Source organism: Prorops nasuta, unplaced genomic scaffold (assembly GCF_024137725.1).
Source record: "Prorops nasuta isolate Cenicafe-Biocafe unplaced genomic scaffold, Cenicafe_Pnas_1.2 PNAS00021, whole genome shotgun sequence".
NCBI lineage: Eukaryota > Metazoa > Arthropoda > Insecta > Hymenoptera > Bethylidae > Prorops > Prorops nasuta.
In genome coordinates, this window is record NW_027116818.1 from 1,035,160 (window position 1) to 1,047,326 (window position 12,167).

Below are 12,167 nucleotides of genomic sequence, written 5' to 3' on the forward strand. Positions count from 1 at the left end.
GTTTCGACCCATACCCATCTGTGAAAGGTCAATGACCGAGGGATTGATAATTTAAACCGATAAGTACTTTACACTCGCTTGGAAACGATAAGTTAATAATTTCTCACTTTTGCTGAAAATTATGCGGAATGCAAGAACCGATAAAATTTTCTTCTGTAACCAAACGTCATTCGGTGTATGCCAAATTTTTAATGACAAATCATTGATAATCGAAGAGAAAAGTTGGTCAATTTCTTCCAAACACGATAAAAAATAATTTGACTGTCTCGACTCGAAACCAATTTGTCGCATAATTATGACAAGAAAATAAGATGCTTTATCGCTATCGATTATTAAAGTCATGTGACGTTTAAAAATTGGTTTCCCAGTGGAACAATCGTGACCGGTTAAAGGTGAGCATAAGAATTGACATAAATTCAGGGAAGATGAGCTATTCATGGGGTCATTGGCTTGAAAATCACCCCTTAATAATAATGACTGTAACGTTCTTTGGCAAACAGCCGGGAGCCATAAAAACAGTTTTTTCTCGTGATTTTATTGCCATAATTACCCTTGGCGATAAAAATGCTTATAGATTATCAATATCGCAGGGAGATAATCGGCCAATCCTTTGCGTACTTGGCTGCTCTCTGTGTTCAATCGCATTCAGATCTGGCGTGCTAACAATGAGACCAACAAAGCGGCTCCTTAATCCGCAAAAATGTGCCCTTTGTGTCTGATGGACCCCCTCCCTATAGTCAGATCCCTTTAAAAGCTAGTTTATGGCTCTCGAGGGGCCAACGTGATTCCCCACTAGTCTGGAATTTCCTTGCTGTACTAAAACCATATAACACGAGCCTAAATATAAGAACAGTTTATCCTTGTTTTCTAAACGTTCAATTTATCTTTTTTTATTTAAGCTTGCATTAATAGCCTTGATCAATGCATAATTGCATTAATTTTCACATCAAATTCTTCTGGCTCGAACCAGTTCATTTATTGTTGGGCCCAGCCACGCGTCTCCGGTCTACCGGATTAACAGGTCCATCAGAATGCTGAATACTATCAGAAATAATTTCTACCATTTTTTACAGACTTGTTTACGTACACCTTGGTGTTATCGATATTACTTTCTATACCAGCCACACCTTCACACAACTGTCCATGCATGAATAATCCATTGGATTCGCGATATCAGCGTCATCCTAATACGATTATTTATTTTCATCGAGTGCTTTATTATTACTTTCGACTTTCAAATGTCTTGTGAAAGTACATATATATATAAATCTACTATATTTTTTACACCTACTTAATTATTCATCGGTGAACAATGAAATTTGATAATTTACTCAAAGCAATCTCCACTTTAAAAATCAAATTTAATAAAATTCTGATGGTATGAAATTTTCTTTGATGAAAATCTCGTTGGTTTTTTCTCGACACTCGAATGCAGCGGACAGAAAGTGGAAGAATCAGGGTGCGTTTAACGAGTTTACGTTACGTGGAGCTGCTCCTGCATCGAGATCGCTGCTCTCATCCTCTTCTTCTTCTTCTTCTTCGGCTGTCTCTCAACCCCTCCCTTCTGCATCTCCTGGTCCAAGATGAGTCACGTTTACTCAGCCAGAGTCTCGTGAACCTCTGCCTCTGCCTCGTCATCCTTCACTGGGATTAACGACCCCAGAAGCGGTTCTTTTTCCCTGTCGCGAGCCGGAAACTAATTCTTCACTCTCACTTGTTTTTTTTTCTATAAACGTCAAAAAGCTTGAAGAAAATTTGGAGATGTTTTGTGGCTTGAAAATAATCTCGTTTGAATTAATATGATTGGATCGTTCAGTATATAATTAATTTGTGTGCTCTTTTTGTTTGATACATTTGGTTATCTGCTCTCGCGTGACATTTGTCTGTGAATTCTGCTCAAACCTCAATTAGGGGATCAGTCTATTAGCAGAAGTCCAAGTATCAAGTAAATGCTGATTGTTTGGTTTGGATAGATGTTGAAAAAATATTTAATTTTATAATTAATTCAATACAAGAAATGTTTAAATTTACATCGATATAAATTGCTTTATTAAAATGTAGTATTATTTACTGCACAATCATAAATCGTCATTAAACATTATTTACAAAAATAAAAATTAAAGAAAAATCCAAGTTTACCAATTTCTAATTAAATTCTCTTATTTTTTATCAAGAGAAAATTCTTCAAATGTTATATAATACTTTCTAATCACACGATAAATTAGATTTTATTATTATTGTAAATACTTGTGTTTGGGATACTGAAACGTTGGATAAAGTTACGATAGAGTTGTTGGAAAAGCAGGACATCCGCTATAGCGAGGTAGCGGTCATCAAAAGTACACGACGAGTTAGTTGAATAATTCAAATGAGTAACGTTGGTATAGGGATAATCGACAAACACTAAAATAGCGCAGAAACTAGGAAAGTAGAGCAGTGCGTAACCAATGCAGTTGCTGTTATCCGACTCGCTATGCAACGTAGCTATGACAATGGCCATAACGTTTTTTGTGACCGGAAACTCAGTCACTTTGCAGAAGCAAACGAGAAGCTCGATGGGAAGAGGGCAAATTACCATAATCAATGTTGGATTTTCTGGATCCTCGAAGGAAAAAATAAAACAATTACACGATTGGTCCAGAAAACCATTTGCTATTTATTAGAACGATAAGAAGAAAGCTGCTATCGGTGTAAAACCAGAAAATCGCTCGAATCATTGCAAAAAGAATAATAGCTTGAGAAATAAAATGGTACTATCAGGGAGAAGCATTTCCTGATGATCGTTGGTTAAAATTATGAGAGTTGTTAGGTTTTTTATAGGCAACGAGAGCATTCATTTTGCAGGGTGGTCCTTGCTCGATAAGACGGAGAGAAACGCTTTCGACAGCGTGTAATTCTATGTTGAAATAAACCTTGACGGAAAGCCCCATTAAATCTCCTTTCTCTCTGAGTTTCAGCGCCCTTTCCTGACTCATGCGATCGAAACTGAAATGATAAGAAATAGAGCGTAGACAAAGTTGCTGAATTGTATGTTAGAATATTGTAGGATTTACTTTTAGATACGTGCGAAACACGTGTATAACATAGGTATATATATAAGTGCATTCCTACCAGTCCCATGAAAAACCATGACTCACACATGGCAGTGGATGTTCGTTCTCCAAACTTCCCCCTTTCTCCTTTCCTCGTTTGCGATATTAAGCAGCTTTCAGCAAACTCTCTTCTGTGAATCAACGCAATAAAAAGGGTTGTTTGATCAACCTTATGACTCACCCCACGAGAGAAAATCGTCCCCCACCAACAGAGTTGGTACCATAAGGTCCTCTTGTTTGCAATTACCACATCCTCGTTAACGTAATTCCTTTTTTGTAGCGAGCACCATTCAGCTGTATAACACTGCAAATTTATTTTACACCATCGTGGTCCCATTGTTTATATTATGTAGACTTGCAAAAGGATATCCGTGCTGAAACTGCAACCAGTCGGAAGAGGGATTCGTACAGATTGGCTAATATCGATTAGAGTAGATTGTTAAAAAAAATTATGTAGAATTAAATATATTTTTATAGTCTTTCACATTAAAATCTATATTAAATCTGAATATTTAAGTGTATTTGATTGAATTTTATACAAACTGGATGAATTCTTCGTGAAATATAATTATTTGCTTGGTGGATCTATGCAATTCTTCGTATAGAAAGCGAGGAACGAGGTGGTTGGCCCGCAGAAGTGGAGCAAAAAAGTGAACTCTGTGGACCTCTTTAGATTAGTAGACTAAACACTCGAACGTCGAGTTCAAATGATTTCTTCAAGATCCTCTCACACTGCTCAATGCGGCTTGTTCTTTTTCTCAGCTAGTCTTCGCTTTTTTTTTCATTTCTTTAACCCCCACCCCCTCCCTATCGCTCCCTTTAACCATCCATTTATCACTGTCTCTCCTCTTCTTAACACTCGAGTCCTACGAGACTCGATTATGGCTGAATAGCTTCTTTTTCATGCCCCTTATTTACCACAGCTGGAACATTTAAAATGAAATTTCAAACGAGTAACGAGCAGAGAGACGTTCCATCCAAGTAAAAATCTCTATAATAAACACGATACGTTTTAAAGCTAAAGTCTTAATAACTTAATGTTTCTGAAAATTTAATCATGAGTATGAAATATTTTCAAGACCAAACTAACTAAATTTGACAATTTCTCGAATAAATCTCGATTTGGAAAGGTCGATTAAATAATGTAATAAATAATTAACGACACTTTATAACTACTGTAATTTCAAATTAATCACCATTCAAGTGGAAAACTCATTGGGATCTTAAGGACTTTAAAGATTAATGAAATTAGAATTTAGTTTCGATAAATGCAAGCAAAACCGGTTAAAGTTGACGTCTTTCACTTTCAAAGATCCAGTTAAATGAAATAGGGGACCAAAATCTTGAATTCAATCTACACTTGAAACTTACGAGAGTGTTATATATATATATATATATATATTAATTAAGAAATTTAATAAAAAATCCATTAGAAAAGGAATGGTACTTGCAACAAATCTGTGATAAGTGATTAAGGATAAAATTAAACAGTACATTCATGTATTTCCAAATGTACTGTATACTAAAGTCTATACTCACAGTTTTCGTAGTTCGTACTCGAATGAGAGATTCTTAATTAGTTAATTACACGAATGGAGCACCCCCTTGTGCAAAAGGGGGAACGACCTCTCTCTAATTAATAGCACTGCAACGTTGCTAATACTTTGCTTTCCCTTTCTGTTTCAGGTGAGTTTGAAAAAAGGGCTACTCTTGTTTCTGCATACGACAACCCCTACACACGAGGCTTTGACAGGAAAGTACAAGCTTCTATAGTTTCATCGTGTCCGGTATACGAAAACTTTCAGTATAAAAAAACAATGCAGTACAAACCATGCATGTACGTGCGTATCACGAAAACATTGCAGCGATACATTAACACCGAATCTCCAATCAATTACTCAGAAACCACAATCTTCAATTTCTTACACACGAAAACATATAAATTATAAAAGTTGCATTGCTCTTATTTAAAAATTATCATATTAACTTTTAACAACGTTCGCGAAAGTCCCCCTTCGATAATTGAATTTCTATTGAAATAAAGTCAAAACGAGTGTGGTTGTTACGAGTCTCGAAGTCTATAAATCGTAGGCATTCCATTGATAACCATGTAGGAGCAATCATGGCAGCCTTAAAACTCTTCATCCAAGCCTGCTGATCGAGCAAATATACGAGGGCGAGGAACACTAATTTATTCATAATTTAAAATGAAACTTGGAAAAATATTTATACCTATATAGCCTGTGTATGTGTATATATCGTTATAAATTTGATCCTGAAGAAGAAGGGTTTGATAAATGCCTTGTATATTGGCTTGTTACACGATGAAACAAATTCAATACGACGCGACGACTCGCTGGGTGATCAATCTTTTAACGCGTGTCCCCGCAACGAGGCAGTAAATAAACGTTACTGCAGCCTTGTTGCGTTGCAATATTTTTCTACTCTCAGTGTGCTCGAATACGCATACATTAAACCTGCGTCCACGCCTCCGGATAGACATCGAAGAATCAGCTCCACGAATTAAACCAGATTATCGCGATAGAGTCTCTCTTCTCGGTCATTTTGCCAATTAAAATTAGCTGTAATAGATAAATATTTCAGCTCTGTTATCTGCAAAAATTCTCCAATACAAAGTCTCCTTTTGGCTTGATGCTAAATGATGCAAAAAATTTACTGATCGGGAAATTATAGGGAGGGTAAAATTGTGACAGTGATGTGTGGAAGTATTATACTGATGACTGAGTTGCTGATCCGAGGCTCGTGTGGTGTTCTTCAGGGTATATCTAGTGGGAATATTATATATATATATATATATATGATGTTGCTTAAGTATCTAAAGGAGAGAAATTACCCCGAAGAAAAGCTGGCTTTGGAGAACACTGCTCTCGAAGGAGGAATGGAGAACGAAGAAAGAAAAATTTGCACACAGGCTCTACGTTGCTTAATTACCACGCTCACCTGCAAGATCTCGAAGGTGAACAAGCTCCAAACGAGATTAATTAATAAACTCGTTAGTGACACTCCCCTGTAATTAAAGTAATTGCTGAAGGAGTCGATAGAAATTTTCCTCCTGGTAAAGTGTGAAATTTTACTTAGAAATTAATATAATTTATCCTCGTGCATCAGTGAGATAATAAGTTTTCTTTTTCATTGTTATTTTGATAGTTTTAGAAATGTTTTCTATTTTGGGGAATGGAGCGAGTTCTGTATATTTTTTTAGTTTACAAGTTTTGTATTGTTGTAGGACTATATGAAATATCTAGCATATTATTTAGATTCAATTCTGATCGAGTTTTACAATGGTTCCTCCCATTTCATTTTGTAATTGAAACTTGTTCGTCCTTATAGAGCATTTGCAGCTGGTGTGGTCGTAGAAAAGTGTAAATATCGAGCATGTGCTCCTGTACATACCTAGCAATGCTAAGTAAGTGTGCGTGTAAACCTCTCGTTGCTTCATGTGCAGCTGCATTTCTCGAATACCAAGTGCCACGGGCAGAAAGGTGTGAAACATTTATATCGTATATATATCAGTCTTTGTATTATTTTTTCTTCTCAATTATTCAACAAATGCATTAAAATAATTAAATAATCTGGTTCCATGGTTTAAAAAAATAACAATACAACTAAAATGTGTGGTGCTATTTAATTAAATTTACTTTCGACTACAAAGAAATGCATTTTCAAGGTTGATGGATAAAATTTAGTTAAAAAATTAATTCCAAAATAATTCTCAAGGCAAACGAGTAAAGAAAAGGGTAGGAAACTCGATACAATGTTGAAATCTAAGACGGACAGAGGTATAAGAAGAATTAATCGGAGCATTTGAACTGCGGTCTGCCAAGAAGCAAGATCGATTCTTCCCTTTTTCATGGACGCTCACGTTTTATAGCAGGCGAGATGCAACCAGACACGTGCACTATCTTGCACTTGGAAATACCGCCGATGCACGCATACGAAACATAGAACTGTGGTTTCTCTTTCGTAGGATCTAAACGATATAAAGAATCGAATTCAATTGAAATCGAAAATTATATGATGTAATATAAAAAAAAAATGCACGAATACTTAAATTTACAGAGCGATGTGCAGTTTTATTTTCTTTGTTAATAAATCTGTTTTCGCCCTAGTAAACTACTCCATCGTTTATCGGCTTCTCCGCGTAAAAATGTTCAAGTTTTATGAATTTTTATAAAAAAAAAATTAATATAGAATGTTAAAATTAAGAGAAGAATAAAATAATCGCTCTGAAGTTTCGCTGCTTAGCTACGTGCAATGTGCAGTCTTTATATGACAGTAATAAATTTACAGGATATATATAATGTATCCTTGACGAGTACTTTTAACAAGCTACTTGTTCCAGTAAAGCAGATGCCGGGAAAGGGTCGCGTGCCCAGCCATGCTCCAATTACCCTTAATTATTATCGCGATAATCGTTAATACCAAAGTGGAATGTCGATCCTGCGGAAGGATAACGTCGCGCGAGGACGAACAGGACATCCCTGGCTACGGGCTTTTCCCTTTTTTTCAGACGCTTTTCGCTACAGCCACATGAACCAGGAGAGATCTCCCGCTGGCGATAATACAGTTTGCAGGAAACCGCTCTTTTGCAAAGGAAACAACTGCATGGAGCGTGCTGACGCACAATGCAACGTAATTAGTTTTATGAAGCGTTTACTCGTCCGTTGAGAGCTTCTTCCAATAATAAAATTGAAATATTAAAAAGTACCTTATACTAGAAAGGTGTACACTCAAAAAATTCTTTGTCCAAAATATCCATTCAATTATGTATACTCGATTCTCTAAAAATAGGTAATAATAAAGCGGTTACAATTTTTATTGAAATAATAAATTTTGAAGCACCAAAAAATGTACTATGAAAATTATTAATTAAACTACTAAATAAAGCAAATAGTATAATTTACGGTAATTCCAAGGAGTGCCTAATTTATTTAATCTCTTCAGCATCACTGTAAAAATTACGAGTATACATTCGTGGTAGTACCGTTTGTCAGTGTGGCTAATGCCACGAAGAATTTTCTTCCACGTCAATGAACTACAGACCTTTGCATAAATCTTGCTTCTCTTTCCATTTAGGCTTTCAAATCTTCGACTCTCTCACTCCCCCTCTCTCATTGAAAATAAAATACTTACTTCGTTGAGAGAAGTAATGCCCCCTTGCTAACGACGACGATTTATCGCAAACTCTGATTGCGAGTGATCGTTAAAGCCCACTGTGCCACGCTTTAACAACGAGTGAATTCGTTTTAGAGACCAGCGGCACTTTTCAATCGCCAACTGCGACTATGAAATTAATGTTAAAGTACACCGTGCTATATAGTGTCGAATGTGTTTATTTGCGAGTCGACACCAACTGTGCAGTAATCACCAACCAAGGTGACCTCGTGGTACCACTCGCTAAGCTACCGAAGAAACGAACTATGGTATAACGTACACGTTATAAGCGTGCATTGAGGCCTCCTTGTACGGAAAGGAAATCGAGTGTGAAGCTATTCCAGCAAATTACGTAGATAACATTATTATGAGCAAATGTAACCGTACACATGTTCATCCTTCGGTGGAAAAAATTACTTGACCTTAAATAAATTATTCCATTGAGTAATAGGCATAAATAGAAACAATTTTATTTAAAAATAATGTTGAGCAAGATTTTTCTTCTTACTGATATTCTCTTCCCAATTGGCTAAGTGGATTTTTTTTCTAAATGAGAAGGGTACTGAGCATAATTTGCTCTTCTTGGAACGTCATACAAGTACTCTCTGTTTAGCCGTCTCTCAATGACCCAATTTCAAAAGATTTATATCGTTTAAATACTATACGAACCCACGACTTGTCCTGACGACTCTAATTACTCTTTATTTATTGGCGTTCTCGATTCTTCAAACAACTTTTATGATTTTCTATTAACGGTAAATATATATGAGAGATCATTATATAAATTATGCGAAAATTATAGGAAACTATCTGACAACAATTGACTTACAGTGAGGAAAATTTAGCTACGAAACGTTTGCATTTCTCAAACGCAAGGATCGTAAATGAGGGTCCCCTATACAAAAATATATTACATACATACATTTAAAGTTATACGATGATTGGCCAAAATATTATATTCAATTATATTTTATTTCTTGAAGATACAAGAAAAATATTATTGCAATTATATTTTGAAAAAATAAATTATATTCTCGATAATACATTTCTCTTTGGTGGTAATCTTGCATTGATTGGTTCGCCGCAAAGAAATTGGTGTGCGGGGGTTGTTAATTTATTCGCATAGCACATTATTGGAGATTAATGGTCCGAATGTGTGCAGAGGCACGTACCGCGAAATGTACAATCGGTTCACTGCTGGAGACTCAAGAGGCTCTCGTGTCTTTCTTTCGAGTCATTCATGCGTCGCAGGACTACCGCGTGGGCCGCACAAAAGGCCCCGAGAGTCGCCCTTTGCAACCTCGAGAAAGGACCCTCGTCCTTTCTCACTGCCAATCGGAAGTGCTGCCCTGGACGCTCAGTTACACTCCACGACTCAACGATAGCCTTATGTCGACCGTTCGTGGATAAAAAGGCTCTTTATTTTTCACAAAAACCCTCGTTAGCATATTGGACCAACTTATCTGCGTTTCCCCACTGGAAACCACACAGGCCCTTTTATTTATTTTGTTAAAACTACACTTTTCTTCTTTTCATTAATTAATTTAAATATACTTTGTTAATATTAAACGAATGGGTGTTTTTCATTTTAATATTTTAATTTGGAGATTGAAATTTAGGAATTTTATTGTTTATGAAGTAAATTTTATTTAAGTTATGATCTGTGTTAGAAGAACTGAAACTGAAAGTCAATTGTCATCAGTTGGAAATAAAATAAGGAAGTGGTGTAGGAAGTTTTTAGATAGGAAATATTCGAGATTTCTTATCTGATAACTTGCTTTTTATTTATTTCCCTTTTCTGTTCAAAATAGAATCATCGCCGAGACTCGAAGAATATTTTTGTTCATTACAGTCAGAAGAATTGAGTAATATCAAGAGTAAAGTAATATTTAATTTACTCAAGAGTAAATTAGAATCTAAAGATATTTGGTGATTAGAAAAAAAATACAGGAAATTGTTGGTAATAGAAGGCAAACAGGTTGTAATTACCATTTCGAAACGGATGCATCATTAAACTGTTGCTGATTTAATATCTCTCGTACCGTTACACTGTACGGTCTCAGAGATGCTTGAATTTTTTATCAAACTTTCATTGAACGCACGATCATTCGTTGTACAATCAGCACTCGCTATAAACATTAATCTCACGATCTTCGAGTACACCAGTACTAAGCAGTGAAGCCAAATCGTGGGTATTTCATGCTAGCACTATAACTACGAGTCCCTATTATCTTGATGAAAACAAGTGAGTCATGGTGGGGATCCCAAATACTCACGATTTTTAATCATTGATATTAAAATGAATAATAATTTGTAAGCCTATTTTGCTTTTGCATATAAATATATATACTCAACGTAGAAAAATACTTTTTTGTGTAAAATATAATTATAATTATACTGCACACAAAAAATTTTCTTTTTTTACACATACAAAAACTCGCACAAAAAAAATAAATAAACAATAAAAATCGAATAATTTATGATCACGAATCTCGCACGAACGTTACTTAATCAGTTATATCAATCCACAATCAACAATCTTCTCGTTCACCAAGGCCTTACGAAATGATTAACACGATACAGTTACACTATATTTTTCAGCAATCGAATCGGGAGAAATCGAGCGGGTTAAAAAATCGAGAAGCAAAGTTAGCGAAAGTGCTGATCGAGTTACAGCTTGTCGAAACGAATTAAGGTTTTCCCGCAGCTTTCGCCAGTTTTCATGACTTATGCAACGTGACCTCCCGCATAGTTTGAAATATATAATTCTATATAGAAGAGGGCGTTAATAGCCCATCCATAAATTTTATTAAGTGCGAACACGAAAGTTGTGAATTACAAAATCTCAAAGAAAACAATGAATAATTTCCATGACGTCATAAATCACAGTTACATGTTACAATACACCCAGATATAACGTAAGATATAGATAAGAATCTGCATCCCTTTGGCTACCGTATCAAAATTAAACGCTGGAACAATGGTTGCAATAAATAATAAAATAAAAGAAACAATATATTACGTGGGATCGCAATTTCAGGGTGAAATTCTTGTTTGGCACGACACGACATTAATATGCCTCGTGAAAATATATCATTGGAGCACACTTGGTTGAATTTCTGGAATGGCGTGGGATGCGTAATATCTGTGGGTTTGCCGTGGTAGCACGTGGTTTTTGGCTCGCCAGTTCTACTCTATATAACGCGATGCACACCGATCCCACGCTCTTTGAACAACGTGACTGACCTACCGCACTTGTATTGCTGCTGCGAGCAATCCAGAGGATACGTTCTTCACCCTTGTTCTACCAATAAGCTGCTCACACTTTAATTCTTTTTTAACGTACCAGTAACGTTGAAACGTGACCTTTTGATCTTGAAGTTCGTAGTGTGAAGGTTCTAAAGGTGTGTACCATCCCTCCATCTTATAATGCGTGCTATACGTGTGATACTGGTTTATTACCCCTCTCCCTTTCCTCTCACACTCTCAAAGATCTTGTAGAAGTGTCTTATAACTATATACACAAACCTGTGTACGTTTATACAGTCTTCTATTAACACATTGGCTATATAACTTCATGCTAGTTACGATTGACCCCATAAGCCACTCTCCCATTTTACACACAACTGTTAATATTGCTCAACCACTCACCAGCGATACCGATTAACGGATTACAGCGTTAAAATTGCACACGATATTTTCCAGTCATCTTTAGAGATTCCAGCTTCAATTAGGTGTTATCTCGTGTCACTATAAATATTTGTCTAATTGAACTCGTGCTTTCAATTGAAATTTCTCTGAAAGTTTAAAATATAGATTTTTAAAAAAATTTCCATTGGTATTTTTAAAGTATTCTTGGACCGGTTTATGAAACGGTTCTTTGGACACATTCGGTGCTTG

At 35.9% G+C, this 12,167-nt stretch overlaps 1 protein-coding gene and 1 long non-coding RNA gene across 9 annotated transcripts in view; one reads left to right on the plus strand and one right to left on the minus strand.

Annotated features, from left to right (window-relative positions):
• The window catches only part of raskol (Ras GTPase-activating protein raskol), a 182,040-nt gene that overhangs the window by 140,814 nt on the left and 29,059 nt on the right, over positions 1-12,167 (plus strand). The gene's annotated exons all lie outside the window — the stretch shown is intronic.
• LOC136781154 (uncharacterized) lies at positions 2,574-8,388 on the minus strand. The gene is made up of 4 exons (XR_010823874.1): positions 8,247-8,388; positions 3,636-4,015; positions 3,112-3,472; positions 2,574-2,985 (listed from the first exon to the last, which is right to left on the minus strand). It is a non-coding gene; the product is annotated as an uncharacterized lncRNA (long non-coding RNA).